This window comes from Pteropus medius, unplaced genomic scaffold (genome assembly GCF_902729225.1).
Source record: "Pteropus medius unplaced genomic scaffold, Ma_sr-lr_union100, whole genome shotgun sequence".
Lineage (NCBI taxonomy): Eukaryota > Metazoa > Chordata > Mammalia > Chiroptera > Pteropodidae > Pteropus > Pteropus medius.
This window is the reverse complement of record NW_024340692.1, coordinates 9,114,633-9,121,128: the sequence shown is the minus strand read 5'-3', so window position 1 is coordinate 9,121,128 and position 6,496 is coordinate 9,114,633. Positions and strand designations below refer to the sequence as shown.

The following is a 6,496-nucleotide window of genomic DNA, read 5'->3' as shown; positions in this document are numbered from 1 at the left end:
TAGAAACCACTGTCTTCAATCCATTGAATATTAATGAAATAGGTCAGATACTGACAAAAGACTCACATTATTTGGAAACACAGAGCCAAATGCAACAGGTAGCTTAGTTCCCAAATTCTGGAGATCTTAAAAAGAAAGCAGATCTTTTATATATAATTTTTGAACTCAACTTCTGGGTGATCATTTATAGCTGTCTCCAAACCACTCCTTTTGGAAAGCAGATGTCCAGCTATCAAGCACGAAAATATAATCTTTATGACAATCTCAGAGTGCTACCCTGATATTTCATTCCCCATCTTCCTACAGCCTCTAAATAGAAAAATAGTGGAAGAGAATGAGGTAGATAATGTGAACACTTAAGGATTTAACATTTAAGAAGATTCTCAATGTACCAGTCTGATTGTTCTGGTTCTATATTCCACTATCTATAATTGAATTTTCTTGAAATCATTTAGTTTATTTATTCAGTAGCCTAGTTCTAGAAAGGAACATTTACCTTTGCATGAACATAATTTTGTGTGATTTGACTATTATTACTATTTTCTGTTTATTTTTATGGTGACATTGGTTAACAAAATCCAATAAGTTTCAGCTGTACCCCTTAACAGTAAGGCATATATATATACATATATATATATATTTACATGTGTGTTCACCTCCCATAATTAGATTTCTTTCTGTCACTACATTTTTGACCACTTTTACCCCATCTACCTACATCCTCTCCCTTCTCCCTCTATCATCCGGTAACCACTAGTCTATATAGTCCATGTCCATGAGTCTCTGTTTGTCCTGTTCCTTTGTTGCTTTTAGGTTTATATCCCACATATAAGTGATATCATGTGATTTTCAACTTTTTCTGTTTGGCTTATTTTGCTTAACATGATTATCTTGAGGTCCATCCATGTTGTCACAAATAGCAGTATATTATCTTTTCCTATGGCTGAGTAATATTCCATTATATATATGTACCACAGCTTCTTTAGCCCGTCATCTATCGTAGGGGACTTAATTATTTTTTAGCTTTTATTTCTAGAAGTGAATTGATGAATATGACCCAAACTAGAATAGAATATTTATAATTTATATTGATTAACATGCAGCATTTTTATAGGGAAAAAGATATGTTATGATGTATATATTACATAACAACCTTATAATTTATATTATACTGCTTGTTTTATTTTTGTGCCATTATGAACTCAAAGTAGACTTAAATTTTTTTTTTCTTATTTAATCATCTTGACTTTCTTGAGCAACTCAGATAATTCATACTGACAGTTTTCTTGATGGTGATGGTGATAGCAAACAGGTATGCTTAATCCTGTCAATTTTGACTTAAAAATTATAAAAATAAACAAACCAATGTAAAAATAAGTATATAAGTCTGCTATTTATAGTATTCCATGCGAAAAATAACTTTTGGCTTTAGTTGATTCATAAGGGCAACCATTCAAAAGGCACAATTAATATAAAAAGTCAAAAGTATAGGGGTTGGATCAAGAGACAGTAGATTTTCCACATACTTATGGTAGTATCCAGATATACCAGTTGTCACATTGTGTTTAATTCTAGGCATCAACTTGAAATACGAAACATTTTATTGATGTGCTAGAAGGAGGAATCAGAGGATGAAATATCTGAAACTCCTGTCATAAAAGGAATTCTTGAAGAGGTATAGATATTTTGCATAAAAAAGAAAACACTAAAGAAGAAATAATGGCACGTAGATTTTACATCAATATAAGGAAGATTTTTCTTGCAATTATAGCTACCCAATAATGAAAGTGAGGTCCGTGTATAGTTTTAATCAAAGAGTGGCTGATTGCATGTCATGGGGAAGTTTGCTACAGAGGAGACTAAACAATGTGACTTTCCCTAGTCTTACATCTTATTTTTTCTTTCTTTTTCTTTCCATCAAAGGATAATATATCTTAAATGCAGAGTTGAAAAAAAATGCCTGAGTCACAGATACACTATCAGATATCTATTTGATCTTAGGCAGGTCATTTATCTTTTCTAGGTCTTATTTTTTCATGTATAATACATGGCCTGGAGTCTCGAAGGTCTATTTTAATTACAATGTTCTCTGACTATATAAACATAGACATACCAAATCAACCCCTAAGTCTACTCATGGTGAAGAATCATCACAATCAAAGACTTTTCGAAGGGGAAAACATTTAGTTAACCCCCACATATGCCATTGTATTACATATATTATTCCTATACTAACTTGCTAATAAATCATTTTAATAAGTATTTCTTTTAAATGCTATGTGTATAATATGAAAGTTTTGGTTACTACTCCTAAATAAAAATATAACTCTCTCAAGCAGAAATGTTCAGAGTCTATGGCCATGCTACTCTTAACATGCCTGATCCCATCAGATCTCAGAAGCTAAGCAGGGTCGGGCCTGGTTAGTACTTGGATGGGAGACCACCTAGGAAGACCAGATGCTGTAGGCATTTAAAAAAAGAAAAGAAAAGAAAAAAATGTTCAGATCCTGCTGAGTTTTTTTTTATTCTGGTCATGTAGTCTTCATACATGATTAACCCTTCCTTCATTAAATTAATTTGTTTTTTTACCTGGGAATGTCAAATTAATACTATAATCAAAAATCTCTAGTAGAGACTTGAATATTTCCCTGCTATGTGTAATGCCAATGACTTTTTTAAAAATAAAATTATTTAAACCAGGCTCACTTAATAGGATGTCTTAGTTAGCAGATCTGGTTTATTTCTTCAAAATAGTGCTAGTCAGAACTTTATAAACAGTTCTTAAAATTAGCTAAAGAAACTATTATTTTGGACTTTCTTAACTGATGAAATTCCAAGCATTAACTAAAATTTTAGAAGTTTGCTCAATGTAAAATATTTATAAATATTGGCATTGGTCCTTATATTAAAACATGATATTGCACAGTGTATAATCAAACGTTATTCATAAGAAATTAAAATTCACTTGCCAAAATAAGCAAAGCACTTGGCTATAGACCTCACAATATATTATATTCACCCAACATATTTGTGAATTTCTAAATTCATACATTTTAACAGTTTCTAGATAGCATTAGCTTGATCCAATTATGAAAAGTGACACTGACAATACATGAAAAAGACAGCTCATTTAACCAAATTAACTAAACTTGGCCACTAGCCCTAAGGCAAAATGTTTGAACCTTTAATTATAGACTAATATAGTCATCATTAACAGTATCTTAGATATCCCATAATGTACTCAAATCAGTCACTTATTACGTGTCCATAGTATGAAGGTGTTCATTTAGGCATTGTGAGGAACACAAAGATGAGTAAGAATACATAGACCTTCCTTTTAAAAAGTTTACAATATAGACACTTAAGGAGGGACTGGCAGGAGAGTGAATGCCTCATGCTTTTTGCTTCTAGTTAGATGATTTTTGTTCTCTCAACTCAAAGTAATAAGGGATCATCTGAAAATAATAGTGGCGATTGTATCTGAAGTTCCACATGGATTTAAATCCTGATATTACTACTACTTATGTGAATTTGGGCAAGATATTAGTTTCTCTAGTTCTCAGGTCCCTCATCCTAACATGGAGATAATTAAAGTACAGACCTCAGAGAGTTGCTGTGAAGAGTAAATGAGATATGCATGCAATGTGCTCTGCACATAATACGCATTTCAAAAATAAAGATTAAATATATTTAAGGGACAAAGGATACATTAAATAAGAAAGCTATTTTTACTTTGTCAAGATTAAAAATTCAACATTTTGTCATATGTTAGAGTTGGATGACTGAATTCATGACTGATGATAAGCATTCATGGACTACAAAGGGAAAGAAGAATTTCTAATGTGGCATCCTAAAGCAACACTGCTAGTGAGCTAGCAATCTCAGACAAATGAAGGAGAAGACATTTTAGGAAATACTGATCAAAAATAATGCACCAAATAAAGTATACTAGGCTTTATTCAATTGTTTGACAAAATATTCTTATATTATTCTTATAATCTTGCAGACACTATAAAGAAGACAGGATTAGAAAAATTAGATAGATTTTTTAAGTGGCAGAACAGCCCCTAAAAAAATGGACCTGGTTCAGAGCACTGTCTCTGGTAGAGTGGAAATACAGTAATATTTAGAAATCAGAAAGGTTTAATTTGAGATTCTTGCTTTAACTCTCATTAGCTGTGAGAGACCTTCGCCTCCTTGACCATCAGTTTCTTCATCTGTAATGGGAGGATATGAGGATTGCATGGATAGCCCTTAACTTTATGATTGGCACATCTTAAGGGCTTGATAAATAATATCAATAATAATCACTGTTATTTTTACTTTTATTTCATTTTTGATGGTTAGAGTATTTTTGTTTCCATTTTCACTCATCTTGGAAATACAGGTAGACCAAAAAATAAATTTGATCTGTATTCATAGAAGGAGTAGTTAGTTATGCTCTTTCTGACCAAGAGACACTTTGTTCAATGAGTTAAGTATCTATCTTATATCTAGAAGGTGAACTCCTAAAATATACTGTATATTTTCACTTTTAAACATGCCTGTACATGTGGGCAGATAAGCTCCTGATACTCTAAGTTGCAATGAAAATAATAATGATAACATTTATAGAGTAACCTATATAATCCCTACTATATGTCAGGTACTGTTCTAAAGCACTTTATATATGAACACATTTAGTCCTCACAACAGAGATAAGTAGATATTGTTATTATCTCCATTTTATAAATGAGAAATCTCAAATAAACACATTTGAATAATTTGCCTCAGATCAAACAACTAGTAAGTAGCAGAGAATTCAGACAAGTCTAGGTTTAGAATCTATGTAATTTGCCCCTTATAATAGAATTGATTTGTTTTGAAGAAGCAATGTCATTAATAGAGGTGTATTTGAAATATTCCTATTGTCACTAGATTAGATAGAAATAGAACTTAAAAGGAAATAGGAACATCGTTTGTATTATTAGTTGTATGGGAATATGTACTTTGGCTTCTAAAAAAAAACCTGGTTTTTAAATTAACTCTGGAACATAATGTGTTCAGAAAATGGGAACTAATTCTATACAAATTGCTGAACCGTAAGGCAGAATGATTAGAATCGTAAGAAAGTTATGAACAAAGAACATGGGAGTTTAGAAGAACACATCATTTTGACTGCAGGTATCCAAGAAAGCTTTAGGGTGAAGGTGAGCTGAATCATAATACATAAAATAGAAACAATGAGAAACCAAAAGGGAAACAGTCTGAGAGCTTGAAATAAATTTACTACAACCCCTTATCTTTCATGTTTGTTTGTTTAATTCTTTGTTTAATCTAATTTGACTTCAAAAGCCTCTTGTTTTCTGAAAGACTTTTTCTATATACAGATATTTCCTTTTTTCTTAGTCATAAGAAACATTAACCCAAAATTGAGGTTAACAGGGAATGTGGGAGGTGATATTCTTTCCTTCAAGCTGGGATAACAAAATTTTTAGCAGATACGAGTATTTGAGCATGCTAGGAACTCTTAAACTTTGTAAACTTTGTTTCCAAAATTTGTATTTAGAAACATGAATTAAAAATAATTTTATTTTATTTTATTATTCATCACAGGTTTTTACCAGATAATCATTTTGAATGGTGAGCCAATAGATCAAATAGAGAGAGAGCATAGGCATTACTAATTTCACAAAATTATCATTTTAAGATTAGAAGCACACTACTAAACTGTAATAGACAAGAAAACATGTACTTGGTAGATGATTTTATAAAAAATATTATTATGACAGGTAAAATGTTTATATTAGAGAAAAGATACAGATATGTAACATAACAAAGCTGTGTTAATAGCAAAAATTTTGTTGCAAAGTAGTGAGAAGTGAATGCATAACATTACTGTTATTGTTTAACAGAGATTAGACATTTAAAAATTTGCTAATCTATTTGCTAATCTTTTTTCTCACTTTATTCTCTCATTAACAATAAATAGCTTTGTAGCTTCTAGAAGAACCAAAATAAAGTATGTAGGTGAGACCACCACCAAGGGCAAATAGTTTCATAGAAGCATCAGCTAAATTCGATCAACATTGAAATCTATAGGCATCTGCTACTCCAGTTCAAAACTTTAACCCATTGTTAGATACCCCACACATTCATGACTAACATCATCCATGATTCAGAACTGAAAAATAAATCCCTCATTGGTAGATCATTTCCTAGTTATTCCACTGGTTTGAGTATGTTGTAATTCTATTTATAAAAGAAAAACTGGCCACTTTTGGTTAAGAAAAATTTAACCTTAGTATACTTTATAAGAGGAACACCAGGTGAATAGAATATAATATTTGAATATTCTGTCCCTCCCTCCATCCATCCATCTTAACCAATATTTGTTGAGTGACCATTATATATTAGGTGGTAAGACTCAAAGAAGGGAAGGTTGTAAGACTTACCTTGTATTAGCCACTGTAGGTGTTTATAGACACAGTCCCTGGCCTCAGGAAGTTCAAAACCT

General features: G+C 31.5%; 1 non-coding gene across 1 annotated transcript; it reads left to right on the top strand.

Moving 5' to 3' along the window:
* The first annotated feature begins 2,350 nt into the window (after window positions 1–2,350).
* On the top strand, window positions 2,351–2,469 carry LOC120595342 (5S ribosomal RNA). The gene has a single exon (XR_005650807.1). It is a non-coding gene; the product is annotated as a 5S ribosomal RNA (ribosomal RNA).
* Window positions 2,470–6,496: the final 4,027 nt, after the last annotated feature.